At 42.3% G+C, this 20379-nt stretch overlaps 1 pseudogene; it reads right to left on the minus strand.

The window, feature by feature from the left end:
- Positions 1–1375: 1375 nt before the first annotated feature.
- LOC134618439 (NACHT, LRR and PYD domains-containing protein 12-like) lies at positions 1376–14297 on the minus strand (annotated as a pseudogene).
- Positions 14298–20379: the final 6082 nt, after the last annotated feature.

The following is a 20379-nucleotide window of genomic DNA, read 5'->3' on the forward strand; positions in this document are numbered from 1 at the left end:
TGGCAGTGTGTTTTTCCATGACAGAATAATTACGCACACCCCACTTTGCAGTTATTTATTTGTAAAAAATGTTTGGAATCATGAATGATTTTCATTCCACTTCTCACGTGTTCACCACCTTGTGTTGGTCTTTCACGTGGAATTCCAATAAAATTGATTGATGTTTGTGGCTGTAATGTGACAAAATGTGGGAAAGTTCAAGGGGGCCGAATACTTTTGCAAGCCACTGTAAAGTTCACTATCAGTAACATCACAGCACCCACCCAGCTGTATAGAAACTCCGTCATGCTAGCTAGTACGCAGTACGAGTTATTGTAACTGACTGTAAAAAGTCAGCACAACGAAAATAAACTCCACCTAAACTTGGTTTATATCTGACCCGGATAGACTGCAGGTCATAACTTCTTACCTGAAGTTCAGTTCACCTGACACTCGGACCGGTGGCCGCCTCGGGTCTCTGCTCCTCCTGCCTCCCCTTTCCCTCATCCACCTGCTGCCTCTGTGGAAGCTCCGCCATAGCCACCACCAAACAACTGACTTATTTTTACACATCGACCAGCATCTGGCCAATCCACCACCTTTCATCGTTTATACCGTTACAACCCCCCCCATCATCAGGTCATTAAAAACAAAAAATCATCATCAGTATGCCCGATGGCCAGTCCAGCTATGGTCGTGCCATCAGTTAACCCTTCACGTGCCAGCTGTGACACGCGTGCCCAGGGTTGGCGACCCCTGCTCTAAAGCATCTGATTTGGATTCCTGAGATCAAATATATTTTCCTTTGGCTTTGTTTTCTTCCCATTTGTGGCTTTAATGTAGTGTTACATCCTGTTTGTTTGCTTCCATGTGTATACATGTCCAGATTCACTGTTATGTATCTATTCTTACATTACTGTGTGATCACTGTTCCCTCTCCTAACTGATTTGACCCCTTTGTGTCTTACACTGATACTTGTCATATTTGTATCTGCGCCTAAAAGATAAAAGGTTTTCCATGCTAAAACACAGCTCCACCTCCTGCAGTTCTCCCTCTGAACCACTAGATGTCTCTGTTATCTAAATGAAGACGTGCAGCACAGCAACCACAGCAGCGCTCAGATCACACGTGTCCTGTTCTTATGTATAAAAGCATGGAACAGGTGAGACAGGTGGGATCAATATTAATGTTGTGGAAATATATGAAAAAGCAACAGAAGAGTGAAAACATTTGGTGTTTCTAGAAAGATCTTTCAGCTCATAGCTGCTCACAGACTGTATTTACAAGTGACAAACTGCAACTCTACAGTACATCTACAGTATATATCAAATCTATTCTGTATTTAAATCTATTGAGTGATGTTTGAAAGTCTTTCCAGGTGAGTTTGATCCATGAGGCTCTGAAGCCAGAGTCAGACAGAGACTGTGCAGAGACTGTAGAAGGACAGAGCAGCAGCAGAGCAGTCCAGATACACTGATGATCCTCTGTCAGATCCAGAGGGACACACAGGGATGATGCTGGACTCTACATTGTGTCTGACAGTGGAGCTGTTCTCAGAGCAGTTCACTCTGCAGCACTGACAGTCATCTGCACTTCATTCCTCTGTCAGTCACTGCTGGATGAAGCTCTCCTCTCCACCTCCCAGTAACATGGCCCAGTCAGAGTGTCTCTACACACAAGCTGCTGCTGCTTCAACCTCTCTGGATCATCAGGACACAGCTGCTCCTCTCTCAGCACACACACCGTCCTGTTTACCATCATCAGCTCCACCTGCAGAGAGAAGAAGGAAGAGCAGAGGAGATAAACGAGTGTTTCCAGAGACTCTTCATCAGCTGTCAGTCAGTGATGCAGCACATCCAGTATAAAGAGCAGCAGGGACTTCAGTGCTGGGACTGTACTAGGACTCATTGTTGCTTCACTTTTTCTAATCTTTGGATTTTTATTGAAGTTGATGAAAATGTTTTTCCCTCCTAGTTTGAGCTTGGACTTTCATTCATTAGAAGAAGCTTGGTGTGTCCACTCTGAGCTCTGTAGGAACCCCAACAACAAGCCCAACAATCCAGATGGACGGTTCCAGCTGTTAACTGGAGGAATTCCATCCAAACATCTGCTCTCACTAAATTCTTCCTCACCTACAGACTGTGTTCTTCACTGCTTTAAACTTGGAAATGAATGCAGTCATTGGTCTGCGTGCTGCTTTGTTCAGAGAGCTGATTGGCTGTTGACAGTGTTTGATCAGAGCGTGTCAGCCATTACTATGGTGACCATAAAGGTGAGAAACAGGAAGTGTTTGTGTCCAATCCTGAAGCCTGTCACCATTCTCCTCTCACAGCTTCACTGAGAAGCTGCAGCTTTACAGGAAACACTGGACCTTTGTTTCATACTGACTGTGTTTAGTACAATACTGCTGACAGCACCAACCACTCACTCCATCACTCTACTTACAGCAGATACTCCAGTCTGTAGTCTGGATTCTGCTGAAGATCAGACAGCTGCTTCAAATCTGGATCCTGCAGGTTGTTTCCCGACAGGTCCAGGAAGCTCAGATGGGAGGGGTTGGACTTCAGTGCTGCTGCCAGATAATCACAGCTGATCTTTGACAAACCACAGTCCTCCAATCTGTATAAAGAATGAAAGATGTAAGTTTATTAGACAAAGTGTGAGCTTGAAATCATTCAGTGTTTCATCATCTGTTCAGAGCTGTGTGGGCCGCTGGCCGTACGTTGAGTATCACTGTTTGAAATGTGAACATTGTTCTGCTGCAGTCAATGGACTAAACCAAAGAAGAAGAAAACAGACTTTACCATGAAGATGCTCAGTGTGGATCAGTATAATATCAGCCTGATGTCTGCAATTTACTGTCAGCACAACCTTCACATCATATTCATCTCAGCACAACTAAAACATGCTGACTGACCTCAGAGTTTCAAGTCCACATCCTGGACTCTCCAGAAAACCACACAGATGCTTCACTCCTGAATCCTGCAGCTTGTTCCAGATCAGGTCCAGCTCTCTCAGATGGGAGGGGTTGGACTTCAGCGCTGCTGTCAGATAATCACAGCCAATCTCTGACAAATCACAGCCCCTCAATCTGTATAAAGAATGAAAGATGTAAGTTTATTAGACAAAGTGTGAGCTTGAAATCATTCAGTGTTTCATCATCTGTTCAGAGCTGAAGAAGGTTCAGAATGTAGAAGTTTAGAAAATGGAAACTCCAAACAGCTGAAGCCAACAGGAAGCAGCTTCAAACAGGAAACTGTGCAGAGTTTCAGACTATATGTCCTGATGCAGCCAGTTGGATTTTGGAGATTTGAATCTCTGTTCTGTGACTAAGTCCTTGAATCATTTCTTCCAGTTGGTCCAACAAGACAGACTAAGTCTTGGACATGTGTTGTGGCTCCATTAGGGGAGCTTCTAAATGTGATGTGATGGCCCCTCTGGGTCTGTCAGGTCACAGGACTGAAGAGAGCTCAAACTGGGCACACAGTTGTTCCAGTCTGGACCAAAGACTCTATACTGGAACTGAGGGACTGCTTTGACTGCACCCACTGGGACTTTTTAAAGGCTCATGTTCTCACCTAGATCATTGATTTCTACTTACATTTCGTTCTGGGAAAAATGGGGATTACTTTGAAAACAGGAAGTATTTTCCCCAATAAGCAGCCCTGGATTAGTAAATCACTCCAACATGTTCTCAGGCAGAAGAAGCTGTCTTGTTATGAGGGAGAGAAGAACAAGACTGAGGCACAGAAACTTGTTGAAAGAGAGATAAAGCAGCTAAAATCAGGTCTAAAAGTAAATCAGAGGATGAGCTGAATAAAGGACACTCAAGGCTGGCTTGGGAAGGAATGAAGTCCATGGTGGGGATGCAGAACAAGGAGCAAAGATGAATGTGATGCTGAATCAGCAGAAGACTTGGACTCATTTGATTCCAGCTTTGATTTCATTGATTTCAATGAAGAGCTTTGTGATTGTAGCAAAGGGCTGGTAGCTCTGAGAGTCCCACTGATGAGGTGTTTGTGTGGAAATCTCTTAGTAGGACCAAAGAGAGAAAAAGCCCTGGTCCTGATGCTGTGGGAGGGAAATGATTGAAGTGTGCTGTGAGGAACTGACTGGGAGATTTTCACACATTTTCCAGTCCTCCTTGGAACAACAGGAAGTTCCCAGCATATGGAAACAAAGGTTAAGTGTCCTATGGCACTCAGTGATGATGGTGCTGTGGCCCCACCACCTCCACCTCTTTGTAAAGGAACTAACTGTAATCTGAAGCTTCAAATGGAACTAAGACTTCCTCCACTAGGTGGCAGTGTCTGATGAGAAAGTGTTAGTGGAGCTGGCCTGGAGTCAGAAACAGGAAGATGCAGGATTTGGGCTGAAATGGGGAAAAGTGGTTCGCACTAGTGCCTTAAAGCAAGAAGGTTGTAGGTTGAAGCTTGTTGGCCTTTCTGTGGAGGTTGGATGTTCTCCCACAGTCCAATGAAATGCTGCTTAGGTTCATTGGTGCTTCTAAATTGGCTGTAGGTGTGGATGTGAGAGAGTGCTTCTCTGTCTCTCTCTGTTGGCCCTGTGATGGACTGCTCACCTGTGCAGGTGGACCACGCCTCTTGCCCTATGACAGCTAGGGCACAGGCTGCAGCCCTGTGAGCCTAAGCTGAATAAACAGTTAGCAAAAATGATCCATAGATGGCCTGAAATCCCCCAGTTAGCAGTTTGGTAGATAGCTATGACATGCTAATCCCATCCAGCAGCTGTATTCTACCTGTAAGCTGATCCCTGCTGAGCCAAAGCACTTTTTCAGATACAAATTACAACCTTTAATAGAAACCTATTGGTCAGCATCTTATTAGCCTGCTGTTAGCTTCATTCCACAGAAAACTGAGAGAAACTAACAGAGTTGATAAAGAATAAAGAGAAATGTGCTGATTTAAAGCCTTTGAAGTGCTTCAGATGATCTCTGTCCACTTCTGTCCACTCATTCATTCATGTAAGCTTCTAATGCAGCTTTGATCTTCACAGTCTGCTTCATGAAACTCATTCTAACCCTGAATGTCAGAGTGTTCCTCCTTCTCTTTCCCATCATTCATGCTGGCAGTGGAGGAGATTTGGATGTTGGACTGTGTTTTGGATGATGTGTGTATGTTTGTGTTGGACTGCTGTCTGTAAAGCAAACGCACATTTTGCTTTGGATTTCAGTGTCAGACAGACTTTTAGGTGGAATGAAGAGTTGGAGAGTTTCACAGTGAATTATCCAGTGGAGGATTTTTCTTCTTCTTTGAAGGTTTGAAATGTGAACATTGTTCTGCTGCAGTCAATGGACTGAAGCGAGATCGGTCAACTGCAGACCAGACAACAAACGACGGAGGATCCAGAAAAGTGCAATCAGACGATGAGTTTATTAGCACAGGAGAAGACATATCAGGATATGTCCTCTGACAAAAATACATGTTGAGAACACTTTTAAAGCACTGGGGTATCCGCCCTCCCATGGCGTCAACACAAGACAAAAGTTCATCGTGTACAGTCAATGGTATATCTTGTACATCTTCAATAGCTATAAACAGACATATAACAGACATATAACTTCCCCTTTCTGCAACACCTTCCATGCAAAGTCATAGTCTTAAGCCTTCAGGGTGTCTGAGGGCTGGTTATCGCCTCCAGTCATCTGCTACCAAGTAGCTAAAAGGGCAGCCAGTTACAAAAAGGTCAAAGACACTTGGGCCTGCGCTCAGGCCTGTTGCTAGATTTATGTATTGTAAGCATGCATGCAATCAACCTGCTATGTTCTCATCCTCCCTCAACATGTATCACCTGGACACTCTCACCAGTGAAGCTTAAAACCCTCTTGGATGGAACATCAACTCGAAACAAGCACAGTTATGCATTGTGTATAGAATGATCATAAATAAACCTGTGAATAGAAAGGTCACTGTGATGACAAACATATTCAATGCAATATGAACCCTGTAAGAAATATTACTGTTAAAGTAATACTGTAAAACATGTTATTAATGCAGTCATCGTAAGGTAGATTATATGATAGCAATAAAAGAATCCCTGAATCCCAACAGGACTAAACCAGAGAAGAAGAAAACAGACTTTACCATGAAGATCCTCAGTGTGGATCAGTATAATATCAGCCTGATGTCTGCAGTTTAGTGTCAGCACAACTTTCACATCATATTCATCTCAGCACAACTAAAACATGCTGACTGACCTCAGAGTTTCAAGTCCACATCCTGGACTCTCCAGGAAACCACACAGATGCTTCACTCCTGAATCCTGCAGCTTGTTCTGGTTAGTTGACCAAGGGGGGAACACAGTACTCAGGTCCAGCTCTCTCAGATGGGAGGGGTTGGACTTCAGTGCTGCTGCCAGATAATCACAGCTGATCTCTGACAAACCACAGCTCCACAATCTGTATAAAGAATGAAAGATGTAAGTTTATTAGACAAAGTGCTTGAAATCATTCAGTGTTTCATCATCTGTTCAGAGCTGAAGAAGGTTCAGAATGTAGAAGTTTAGAAAATGGAAACTCCAAACAGCTGAAGCCAACAGGAAGCAGCTTCAAACAAACACAACAAGAGAAAAAACTCTGAATGTTTCACATTAAAGTCGTACATTTCTCATAAAAACAGGACAAAGACTTGAAAAAGTCGTGTTTTTCCTTCCAGGAACCACAAGGCTTCACTTTTAAAGGTGAAGTGTGAAAGAAATGGACATATTTGAAGTCCAACACCTTTTTCCAGTCACATGATTAAAGCAGACAAACTACAAGCTCATTTTCATTCCAACAAGTCATCTTCTGACCTGGACTAACAACACTGGTCTCTATGTGCAGCTGGCTGTGAGACCAGTGCTCAGGGAGCGTCTACAAAGTGCAACACTGAAAGAACATCACACACTCATTTGCTTCCAGCACTTTCACACAAACATCTACTGTCATTATTGTCACCAAACTCTGTGGATCCTTTATTGCAAATTCAAATGGGATCAAATGGTCAGACAAAAGAGGGTTATGAGGAAATATGATGAAATGTTGTGTATTAGCAGCAAGTTATTGAATCATTTTCCTCAGAAACCAAACAAAATGATTGACAAACATGTTTTTACAAACTCAGTGTTGGACTTGGATCAGCAGGATAAGCTGATGTTTAAAGGCATTTGAGTCTCGCTGTATGAGAGTCCAGTTATTCCTCAATATTTATGGATGATGTTCTTTCAGTGTTGCACTTTGTAGACGCTCCCTGAGCCTCACAGCCAGCTGCACATGGACCAGCTGACATTACCCAGCATTAGAGGCGGCTGTAAAAAAATGGATTTTCCTATTTAAATGGTTTTAATTTGAATAAAGCGATGTTGATTCATTCAATCCTGAATGGATTTTTAATATAAATGTATTTTGCCAGAATCTCAGGTTAAAGCTCCCAAAGGTATTTCAACAACAAGCAAACAGATAAAACAGTAAATGAGAGCAGTTAAACACACAAAGATTGAAACACAGAGCGTGGATCGTTCACTCGACGGCACGTACACGGACACGCCGTCGGGGCTGAAAGTGGACAGCTCACAGATCCTGAAGCTGCAGGTTTCATCTGTCTCCAACCAAAACTGAGTGAACCAGCAGCAAAAGAAGATCCAAACTACGCTTTACGTTTGATGAACATCGTCATGAATTCTCTCTGACTTTGACGTTTACTTCCTGCACAGCTCTCTCTCTCTCTCAGTGTACTTCAAGAACAGTTTACCTTCAAAAATCTGTTTTCTGCATTATTCACTGCTTATTACGCACCAGTCTGCTGTTGTGTTCACTGCTGTCGGCCTCCGAAAACAAAGCCTCATTTCTGCTGTTCAATACTGAAGAAATTGAAACCTTTTAAAATGATGACAGATTACAAACTCTCAGCTGTGTCTGTAATCAAACCTCTGTAACTTTGCTTCACTTCAGCAGCATCAGCTCATGTTCACATGTTGATTCATGGTTTGCTTCAGTTTTTGATCGACTGCAGAATATTTTGAAGGTTATCTGCTATAAAAAGCCAGAAGAGGAAAATCTGCTTCATGTGTTTCTGTTTGATCCTCAGTGACTTTGACACAAAGGCCTCTGCTGTGATGATCACACCTCTGATCAAGTCTCACAGTGTCAGCTTTGTTTTTATACATATGGATATGTGCTGATAAATGATCAGAATTAGAATATTTCCCACTGTCTGCTGTGTGCCGTGACCTTTGACCTGCTAAAGAGAGTCAGCTGTGGATTATTCATTGTTGTGTCTGATACTTAGAACTGTGAGGAAGAACACTACACAGTTAATCAGGGTCCCCTCTCTCTGAATCAGGAAAGGTGGGCAGGCCGCGTGTGGGCCGCGGGCCATACGTTGAGTATCACTGTTTGAAATGTGAACATTGTTCTGCTGCAGTCAATGGACTAAACCAGAGAAGAAGAAAACAGACTTTACCATGAAGATCCTCAGTGTGGATCAGTATAATATCAGCCTGATGTCTGCAGTTTAGTGTCAGCACAACTTTCACATCATATTCATCTCAGCACAACTAAAACATGCTGACTGACCTCAGAGTTTCAAGTCCACATCCTGGACTCTCCAGGAAACCACACAGATGCTTCACTCCTGAATCCTGCAGCTTGTTGCTGATCGAAGACCAGTAGTCAGTACTCAGGTCCAGCTCTCTCAGATGGGAGGGGTTGGACTTCAGTGCTGCTGCCAGATAATCACAGCTGATCTCTGACAAACCACATTCCTTCAATCTGTATAAAGAATGAAAGATGTATGTTTATTAGACAAAGTGTGAGCTTGAAATCATTCAGTGTTTCATCATCTGTTCAGAGCTGAAGAAGGTTCAGAATGTAGAAGTTTAGAAAATGGAAACTCCAAACAGCTGAAGCCAACAGGAAGCAGCTTCAAACAAACACAACAAGAGAAAAAACTCTGAATGTTTCACATTAAAGTCGTACATTTCTCATAAAAACAGGACAAAGACTTGAAAAAGTCGTGTTTTTCCTTCCAGGAACCACAAGGCTTCACTTTTAAAGGTGAAGTGTGAAAGAAATGGACATATTTGAAGTCCAACACCTTTTTCCAGTCACATGATTAAAGCAGACAAACTACAAGCTCATTTTCATTCCAACAAGTCATCTTCTGACCTGGACTAACAACACTGGTCTCTATGTGCAGCTGGCTGTGAGACCAGTGCTCAGGGAGCGTCTACAAAGTGCAACACTGAAAGAACATCACACACTCATTTGCTACCATCATCCAACCTGAAGAGGAAACAGAGACGGCTCCCCTTCAAAGTAAAAGCTGCTCCTTTTCGACACAGTATCAAAGAAAGTCTACAGTATAACATAGAAAAGACAGAAAAAAGTTTTGGTTGTTTTTAAATTGTGCAGAAATGAAACTACACTAAGCTCAATTATGTGACAGACATTTCATCCCATGTCAGTTTGGCCTCATCCTGGGCCGGATTATCCAGCACACACTCTGACCACAGGCCCAGGGGCCACGCACAGCTGGGCTCCATCCAAGAGACAGGAAACAAACCAATACAATAATAAAAAGCACCATGTGATCTTCTTACATCTTCAAGAAAAACATAGTAAAAACATGAGCATATTTGTTTCCTGATAAAATGATGTGACAGGTAGAACAGAGTAAAGTGGTGGTGTTACAGCCTTTCTCCCCTCTGCTGCCGAGGCTGTTAGTCTTTCCCAAACTCAGCTACAGGACTTCCAAATGAATGAAAGCAGCAGAAGTGGCTTTACAAGCGAAAGAGGAAGAGGAGAAGAAGAGGAGAGGGAGGTCACCCTGACCATCACTACAGCTGAAAACATCACACTTCCATTAAAGTTGGTGAGAAAATGTTGAGCAGGATGAGCTGCTGGCTAATCTGGAGGCTGTAGCAGCAGCTCACAGTCACAGTGGATTTCCACTCATGAAAAAGCTCTGGCTGCTTCATTTCTCATCTCATATCAGAGACTTTAGTGAAGCTGTACTGTGATGCTTCCATATTCCAGTGAGGCCTCCAGAATGATTTCAGCTGTTCTGTACACACACTGTGTGCCCTGTATGGCTCAAAGTCTCTGCAGCCTGTTTTTATCTGCTATCATCAGATCTTCATCATCCTCATTCACATCCCTCACACACTCTACAGCCTCATCAGCACTGACTTCATCTTCACTGACTGATGGAGCACAACATGAACCTGTGGAGGCTGAAACACTGTCCTGTCAAACATCTCCCCGTCACCACTCCACTTCTGTCAGCCTTTAAATGAACCCTGCTCAAGTCTGTCACTTCTGTTTGGAGCCAAAAGGAAAAGCTGTTGTTCAGTCGTTTGGAAAGACACAACATTTCTGAAAGCACTCAAACTTCCTCACATTTGTCTTCAGACACATCCTGAACATTTAGGAACTAAAGAAAGTTTCAAACATCAATCAAAGACCTGAAATATAGAAAAACAACAACAGCCGCAGTCAGTGAACTCACCTCAGAGACCCCAGTCGACAGTTTGGACTCTCCAGTCCAGCACACAGAAGCTTCACTGCTGAATCCTGCAGTTTGTTCTCACTCATGTCCAGCGCTGTCAGATGGGAGGGGTTGGACTTCAGAGCTGAGGCCACAACTTCACAGTGAGACTCTGAGAGTCGATACCGAATCAGTCTGTTATGATAGAAAATATAAAATGTGTTATTATAGAAGCAGAAAATCTGCATCATAAACACAGACTGAATGTATATGAAGACAAAACAGAGTGAGGTCATAATCTGATGAACATCTGCTCTTCACATCTGTGCTTCAGCTCCTCTTACTGTGTTTGACATGACACAACGATTGAGTCTCTCTCAGACCTGCAGACTTTTAATGAGAATCTTTGTTTGGCTTTAATCTGCAGATGAAGGAGGAAGATTGTGTCACATTTAGGCTTCCATAATGTCCACAGTCTGTCACTGAGATCTGATCCAGAGTCAGAGTGAAGACACACATTTGGACTTTTTCCTGTTTTGAATCTGACTCCAGAACATTTTGAATGAGTTCAGCTCAGTGAAGAGTTCCAGCTGGAAAGATGATCTCTGTTTGCTACCTGCTGCTGTCAGGTACGACTGTTCACGTCCACACGCAGGAAAAACCTGCTGACTGTTACCAAACGGAGCAGAAATCTCATCACTGGACAATAATGATGAATGAACTCAGAGCGGGTGATATCAGATCTGATTTCAGGGGAACTAAACACAGAAATGATTGGCTCATTTTAGCTTTCTGAGCCATTATCTGCTGGTGTGTCGCTAGTTGGCAGAAAATGATTTGTATTCCTGTTCAGGGCTTCAGTGTTTATGAGTCCAGATCCAGGTGACAGCAAGTCAAAATGATGTTACCTGTCTGTGTCCAGCAGCAGCCTGTATTCACTTTGAATATTGTTATAACCTGACATGGATCAGTTTGTCTTTGATTGGTTTGTAAATGTCACTGTTTCCATTGGACCTGAGTGACGGTACAAAGACAGAGAGGGAGAGAAAGGAGAGAGAGGATGGAGACAGCAAAGAGAGAGCAAACACAAACAGGTGAGAGTGGACAGGTGACCAAGGTCAGCAACCAATCAGAGAGCTTCTGTTTGACCCACAGTCACTGATGATGACTGCACATAACCAAGCAGTGTGTTACTCTGATATCAAATATGGATCCTGCTCTTATAATAATGATCATCAGATGATATTATTGTGTTACTTTGTAGCTGAATACGATGTTTGTGTGATTATCAGTGAAAGAAGCAGTGAGGAGGATGGAGAGAGAGAGAGGACAGAGGGTGAAGTTAGGAACACTAAAAGGATTTTTCATGGATTTCATGGATGATTTGAGTGATTTCCAGCAGGACACTTAAACATGTCAGTGGACGTCCTAAAGAACATATTCACTGATATGAAACGTGTCATTGAACAGGATTAATATCAGTGGAAACATGGTGGAAACAGCTGTGACTGCATGGATGTGACACACTTCAAATCTGTTCTCCACTCTTGGATTTGGGATCCATGGAGCTGCTGCTGAGTCTGTACAATAAAGGATGGTGTGGAAGGTTGCAGCGTATGGACACAAACACTTTGTGCTTACAATCTGATTTTATTTTCAAAATTAAACTACTAACCTACACTGATCAATGATGTTAATGATCACATCTGGACTCACCGAGCCTTTCTGCAGTTCCTCACAGCTGGAATCAGTCTCAGTCGTCCCTGCTCTGATGTGTTGTACTTCTGCATGTCCAACTCATCCAGAACCTCCTCTGACATCTGCAGCATGAAGGCCAGAGCTGAGCACTGGATCTCAGAGAGTTCCTTCTCTGATCTCTGACTTCAGGAACTCTTGGATCTCCTGATGTACTGAGAGGTGGTTCATCTCCATCAGACAGTGGAAGATGTTGCTTCTGTCAGGAGAGATTTCATCACTGTTCATCTCCTTCAGGTTGTTGATGACTCTCTGGATGGTTCCTGGACCGTTCTCTGTCTGACCCAGCAGACCTACTAAGAGTCTCTGGTTGGACTCCAGACAGAGGCCATGAAGGAAGCGAACAAACAGGTCCAGGTGGCCATTTTTACTCTGGAGGGATTTTCTCATGACTCTCTTGAGAAACACATCCAAAGAGGACTCTTTATATTTTTTCCCAAAGAAGTTCTTCAGCACCTCTGTCTTCCTGTTGGTGAAACAGTGGAACATGTAGACAGCAGCCAGAAACTCCTGAATGCTCAGATGAACAAAGCAGTAGACTGGTTTCTGGAAGATCACACACTCTCTTTTGAAGATCTCTGTACAAACTCCTGAGTACACCGAGGCCTCTGTCACATCCAGACCACACTGCTCCAGGTCTTCTTGGTAGAACATGATGTTTCCTTTCTCCAGATGTTCAAACGCCAGCCTCCCCAGCTTCAGAAGAACTTCCCTGTCAGCCTCCGTCAGCTCCTGTGGACTCGTCTCATGTCCCTCGTGGTACTTGTTCTTCTTCCTCTTTGTCTGAACCAGCAGGAAGTGTGAGTACATGTCAGTCAGGGTCTTGGGCAGCTCTCCTCTCTGCTCTGTAGTCAACATGTGCTCCAGAACTGTAGCAGTGATCCAGCAGAAGACTGGGATACTACACATGATGTGGAGGCTCCTGGATGTCTTCATGTGGGAGATGATTCTGCTGGACAGCTCTTCATCACTGAATCTCCTCCTGAAGTACTCCTCCTTCTGGGCGTCAGTGAAGCCTCGCACTTCTGTTAGCCTGTCAACGCACGTAGGAGGGATCTGATTGGCTGCTGCAGGTCTGGAAGTTATCCAGACGAGAGCCGAGGGAAGCAGATTCCCCTGGATGAGGTTTGTCAGCAGCTGGCTGACTGATGACTTCTGTGTGACATCAGACAGCAGCTTCCTGTTGGTGAAATCCAATGAAAGTCTGCTTTCATCCAGGCCGTCAAAGATGAACAAAAGCTGAGAGACAGCCAGCTTCTCTGCTGTGACCTTCTGTAATGTTGGATGGAAAACATGGAGCAGCTCCAGAAGACTGTACTGCTCATCTCTGATCAGGTTCAGCTCCCTGAATGAAAGCAGAACCACCACACTGACATGTTGGTTCTCCAAGCCCTCTGCCCAGTCCAGAGTGAACTTCTGCACTGAGAAGGTTTTTCCAACACCAGCCACACCGTTGGTCAGAACCACTCTGATGGCTCTCTGTTGGTCAGGTAAGGCTTTAAAGATGTCCTGGCACCTGATTGGAGCGTCATGGAGGGCGTCCATCTTGGAAGCTGTCTCCAGCTGCCTCACCTCATGTTGGGTATGAACCTCTTCACTCTGTCCCTCTGTGATGTAGAGCTCAGTGTAGATCCTGTTGAGGAGGGTTCTACTTCCTGTTTCATCACTTCCTTCAGTCACACGTTCACATCTCCTCCTCAGACTGATCTTATGTTCATCTAAAACCTCCTGCAGACCAACATCTGCTGAAAGAAAGAAAAACAATGAGACTAAAGAGAAAGAAAACTCTTCAATGTCTGAACAACACAAGAAGTCCAGTTTTCAGAAATGAGTCCATCAGCAGACAGATGTTCAGTCTTACTTTGTACACAGCTGCTCTGACTGGCTGTCTGCAGTCCAGCTCTGCTTCTGGATCTTTCTCCACACTGTGCAGAAGCTCTGATGGTGTAAAGAGGAAACTCAGGAGGAAAGAAAGACAGACTCAGACATGTAGATCTTACATGGGCAATGTCTCCGGAGAGGCACGCGCCGGGACATCGGTTCTCTCTTTATTTATAGACAGCTCTTACGTAGCACATTTCAGGGCGCCACTACGGTGGCCCTGAAGTGCAAACCACAAAAACAAATCACAAAACGCACAACAAATTGAAAAGCGCAAAAACAAATTGAAAAGCGCAAAAACAAATCACAAAACGCACAACAAATTGAAAAGCGCAAAAACAAATTGAAAAGCGCAAAAACAAATTGAAAAGCGCAAAAACAAATCTCTTAACGCAAAAACAAATTGAAAAGCGCAAAAACAAATTCACTTAACGCAAAAACAAATTCACTAAACACAAAAACAAATTGAAAAGCGCACAACAAAAACCAAACCGGAAGAGGTAGGTACCAATGCTGCAACAACAGGCATCACTGATTGGATGATGGATCCGGTAGCCTTTTGAACCGGAAGTTGTTCTGCCGAACGTGGTTATGAGAAAGAGCAGTCAACGGCTGTATCCCAATTCAGGGTCTGCAGCCTTAAAGTACGCAGCCTCAACGATCCTCAAGGGCCGCATACTCAAAGACCGCTAAGGCCGGAAGTGCGAGGCTTGTGAAATGGGATGGTCTAGCCTCCGTTGCGCTGCCCAGGTTGCCTAGCAACCATAACACCAACCTCTGGAAACGTTTCATACAGCTTTGACGGAAATGAAGGAGAACATATTTTGTTCGTGTGTTTGTTTCTACACGAGCTTTGTGTGATTTAATAAGTATCTGAGGCTGAGACCACAGGACTGTAAAATATGATTGCTGGCCTTCATATCTGTACTGAACAGTCATTTAAGATTAGCTAGTAAATAATGTAGAATTAAAGAAATTAGTTTACTGCTGAACTGTATATAACCATCATCCTTATCATTACATTAATTATCATTTCATCAAAGCATTTATTGAAGCTGTCGGCATGATGTTATAATTAGTATTACAGGGGTTATCATAGTCAAATATTAACATGTTTATGACAGGTGCAGTTATAACCACTTTAAATCGTTGAGGTAAATCTATCATCTTAAAAGCTTATAGTTACAGGTGACACAAGGAGGACAAGTCCATGGGGACCTCAAAGGCCTGAGATCATCACCATATTTGGCCAGAAAGGGGAACTTCTGTGTCTGCAGTTAATTCTGTACATGCAAATTATGTGCTTGTAAACGCAAGAGGGGGCGTTACAATACCCTGATGTTATAAAAGCAATCTAGAGTGTATTTTGGGTAGAGATGTACAACTGATGTTTTGCAGTTTGCACCTCTCCACGCTGCGTGCATTCATTAAAATCAATTGTTTGACCGACCTCTTCTGGACTATCATTGTTTTACTCTCGTCCTCAATTTCGAACCCGTAACAATAACAATTAGCTAATGTTGTTCATGAGACTAAAGTCAGTGTAAATATGATATGGCCAATATTATAGTTATTATATTAATCATAAATTATTACAGCAGTGAGTTTGAACTATCAAATCACTTCTATTGTCACATCACATGTGCAGGTACACTGATACAGCACATGTGAATGAAATTCATGTGAGTGAACTCTGTGTCAAATACTGAGCTTCAGTAAAGATTCAAGTTGCAATTATTTATATGTCCTATCACCTTAAATCTTCACTCAAAGACAAGTATCTTTGACAGTGTATATGTAGATGTATTATATATAAGAGACAAATATTGTCCGTGTAATATGTTGGCATTACTAAATTTCACTCAATGCTTACATATATGTGTAAAAAGAAAATGTACGAGCTGTGAAAACTGTTTCTGATAGAATGAAGAGTAGACTGATATATGAAATATTCCTTTATTGGGTGAGAAAATCAGACCATGTCATAACTGCTTTAAGTCATACAGAATAGATATCAGAGCCTTAAACAGGCTGACTTCTGCTAAATGGGTCAAACTGGGCAGAAAGTACACAAACACATAACATCCTTATAGAATATGATGTAACACTATAGATCAACTTACCTCAGAATATATAAAGCATATAAACAATTACAGCAATATGATGCAACAAACACAGCAGTGCTACTAATCCAAAATACTCAAAGCTTCATAGAACTGAAACAAACATTTATTTTTAGCTCCATTCTGCTGCTGATACATACTTTAGGTTTCTGAATATTAAACTTGTTTCTGCCTTTCATAGTGTGTAACTTGAAGGCCCTGAGTACTTTCTCCCACACTGAAAACACTGGAATGATAACATTATTTGAACATTACCTAATAAGACTGATTCAGGACAGACAATTAGTTATGTTAAACTTTCCTAGCAGTCCTTCACAAACAGGGAACAGTCTGTCTATTCTCTCCATCTGTCAGCTGCTGCTGGCTCTTCCTCCTCCTCTTCCTCACACACTGCTGAGTTTGTCCTGGTGGATCATCAGGGGTGCAAAGCCTCACAGATGATGTCCAGCAGTGGGTCCCTCAGTCTGTCCTCACTCTGGACACTTGCAGTTGTCACACATGGAAATCAAATGTGTGATAAGCTGCAGGATTCAAACACAAGTGTAACTTATAAATACATGTTCATACTTTTATTCCACAATCAGAGAGAAAGAAACAGAGGGAGAGTGCAGGGCAGACAGACAGGTGACAGTCTCAGGTGTATACACTGCTACAAAACAGCACAAGAGAAGGAGGATTTAGTGTTTGTGTTATTACGAGTGCTAAACAAGAAGAGTTCCCAGATGGTACAGTGGACACATGTGTGACTCCTGTGATTAAAGCATCTTTCTTTCAGCTTAACGAGTGAACCGTCAGCTCGTTCAAACACACGTTAAAGTCCGTTTGGCTCGACACCACCGAACAGAGGCAGCAATATAACATAGCTAACATTAACAGTGCAGTGAATCCTGCTTGTGCCGTGATATTCAGGACTGCAAACCGAGCAGCATCACTGACTTTCAGCTTGTTGTGTTTGTGGATATATGACTGACTTTAATTATCCATAAAATCATCACATTCTCTGTAAGATTAAGGTCAGCTATTGTATTATATTTTAAATGCTTTAAAACAAAGTAAATGCTGAGAGTACAAACATCACTAATGTCACATAACGTTGCCGACATGTGGCCAACAGTAATGTTTTAATGTTCCTCATTATTAAACATTTGCGCATAAAAAAGTGACATCATATTCAGTACTTACGTTTAACAGTTTACTCTTCGGCTGCTCCGCTTCTGCCGTCTGCGGCAAAATTATCCACAGTGACTGCCGCGCTATAAATTGTGGGATATGTTGGGCCACGAAGTCTACACCGCCACAGCCTTAAAATTCAGGGAAATGAAGGACGCATTTTAGGGCCGCGTTTCGAGCAGCCTTTGAATTGGGACAGCCTTTGTCGCGCCGCTGTGACGTAATCGGCCTTAAAATGCAGCCTTTAAGGCTGCAGACCCTGAATTGGGATACAGCCAACATGTTTTGTCCAAGTTGTGGAAAAAAGTTGGTAGAGCAGTCACCAAACTTCCGAACAGAACAACTTCCGGTTCAAAAGGCTACCGGATCCATCATCCAATCAGTGATGCCTGTTGTTGCAGCATTGTTACCTACCTCTTCCGGTTTGGTTTTTGTTTTTGCGCTTTTCAATTTGTTTTTGCGCTTTTCAATTTGTTGTGCGTTTTGTGATTTGTTTTTGCGCTTTTCAATTTGTTTTTGCGTTAAGTGAATTTGTTTTTGCGCTTTTCAATTTGTTTTTGCGTTAAGTGAATTTGTTTTTGCGTTAAGTGAATTTGTTGTTGCGCTTTTCAATTTGTTTTTGCGTTAAGTGAATTTGTTTTTGCGTTAAGTGAATTTGTTGTTGCGCTTTTCAATTTGTTTTTCCGTTAAGAGATTTGTTTTTGCGCTTTTCAATTTGTTGTGCGCTTTGTGATTTGTTTTTGCGCTTTTCAATTTGTTTTTGCGTTAAGTGAATTTGTTTTTGCGCTTTTCAATTTGTTGTGCGTTTTGTGATTTGTTTTTGCGCTTTTCAATTTGTTTTTGCGTTAAGTGAATTTGTTTTTGCGTTAAGTGAATTTGTTGTTGCGCTTTTCAATTTGTTTTTCCGTTAAGAGATTTGTTTTTGCGCTTTTCAATTTGTTGTGCGCTTTGTGATTTGTTTTTGCGCTTTTCAATTTGTTTTTGCGTTAAGTGAATTTGTTTTTGCGCTTTTCAATTTGTTTTTGCGTTAAGTGAATTTGTTTTTGCGTTAAGTGAATTTGTTGTTGCGCTTTTCAATTTGTTTTTCCGTTAAGAGATTTGTTTTTGCGCTTTTCAATTTGTTTTTGCGTTAAGTGAATTTGTTTTTGCGCTTTTCAATTTGTTTTTGCGCTTTTCAATTTGTTGTGCGTTTTGTGATTTGTTTTTGTGTTTTGCACTTCAGGGCCACCGTACACCACCCCTTGTTAGTACAAAACAACTCCTTACAAGGTGATAAGCATAAAACATATACGTTCAAACTGTCACAACAGGAACTGGTCAAGCTTATCTCAGCAAACTCAGCAAACTCAGCAAGGGTGAGGTTTCCTGTGGCAACTTCCTTATGCAAGCATTGTCATGAAACACAGTGAAAATGAAGCTAAACAACTAGGGATTTTTAACTACAATAGAGCAGAATACATATAAAAATCCTTTAACATTCCCTTCTGTTTTAGCTCATTTAAACACGTTTCACACTTTATTTCAGGACATGTTCTCTTGCTCCTAGCATTTTCAAATATGTCGTCATTATGTGTTACTTATATTGCAATCTAGCTTTACAGGTCGTCTTTAAGATTTTCTTTCTACACATAAACATTTTCGTTTTCAAAGTTATCCTCACTGTTACTCAGATCGTTTTTGTCATCCATTGGTACAGAAACATAAGCTGTCAATGATGTGGAAATCATTTTAGAAATCATCTTCCTGAGACATGGGAGAACACATGTAGAAAACATACAGAACAGTGTAAGCAGGAGTCCTATGAGTATTAAACCTTTATACAGCAAAACAGTCCATGAGCCACTGAACAACCATTTCCACCAGTCAGGTGGTACAGAGGCATAATCCTGTGTTTGTACATCTTGCAGTTGTTTCAGTTTTTTTAATGCTTCTGTCATGTTGTTGGAGTGTACATTGTCAGGTATGTATGTGCAACATGTGGTGTTAAATAATACACACAATCCACCTTTTCCGGCCAGTAATATGTCTAGAGTCACTCTGTGCTGCATTACTGAGATTCTTAAAGCATCTATTTCCTCGTTTTGTGCTCTGTCTTATTTTGCATGAAGCGTTCAGGAAGAGTCCACATCTGTAATTCAAGGTTTCAATTCTCAGCGCATTTTTTCCCTGTGCCCACCCAAGGAAACAGGGCATGAAGTACTTTCTGTCCAGTGGTCCAGAGTTTGAATTCCTGTGGGACATCGGAGCCTCATATTCGATCGTGTGGTTCTGGACCGGTGTCAGTTGAACGCCGTCGTCTGTTGCGTTGGGGGCAGCATGTAGTACGTTTTTGTCACGGTTCTGGGTCCATCGGACCCAGTATTTTGAGTTTATTATGTTTTGGGTTATTTTTGAATGATGGATTGTTTTCTTATTCTCTTGTTGTGCTGATTATGGTGGTGGTGATGATGATGATTACTAGTTTCATGTTTCTGTTTATTGGTATTTAGGATTTGTGTTCTCATGTTTTGTGTGGGTTTAGTTCCATGTGTTATTCTCTGTCTGTCTCTCAGTGTCAGGTCTGCGTCTTGGTGAGTGTTCTTGTTTCCTGTTTTATTGTGAAGGTATGCGTCTCATGTGAGTGTGTTCAGTTTTACCCCTGTCTCGTCTTGTTGATTATTCCCAGCTGTGTTCCCCACCTGTGTGTAATCTCCCTGTGTTTCTGTGTGTATTTAAGTCGCGTCCTCTGTCTTTGTAGTTGCTGGTCCGTCTGTGTATCTCCCATGTCTCATTCGTGTGTTCTCCCTGCCGTCACCATTATGTACCGTTGTCTACCCTGCTTCATGTTTGTGTTCTGGTTCGTATTCTGTAGTTTAGTTGTTTCCAGTATAGTTTAGTGTGATCTCTGTTTGCCGTTTTGTCCATTTCATTTTGCATTTAATAAACCACCCTCACACCTGTACAAGTGCCTGCGTTTGGATCCTCCTCTATTTTCCACACGGCTCAT

This window comes from Pelmatolapia mariae, linkage group LG20 (assembly GCF_036321145.2).
Source record: "Pelmatolapia mariae isolate MD_Pm_ZW linkage group LG20, Pm_UMD_F_2, whole genome shotgun sequence".
Classification (NCBI taxonomy): Eukaryota; Metazoa; Chordata; class Actinopteri; order Cichliformes; family Cichlidae; genus Pelmatolapia; species Pelmatolapia mariae.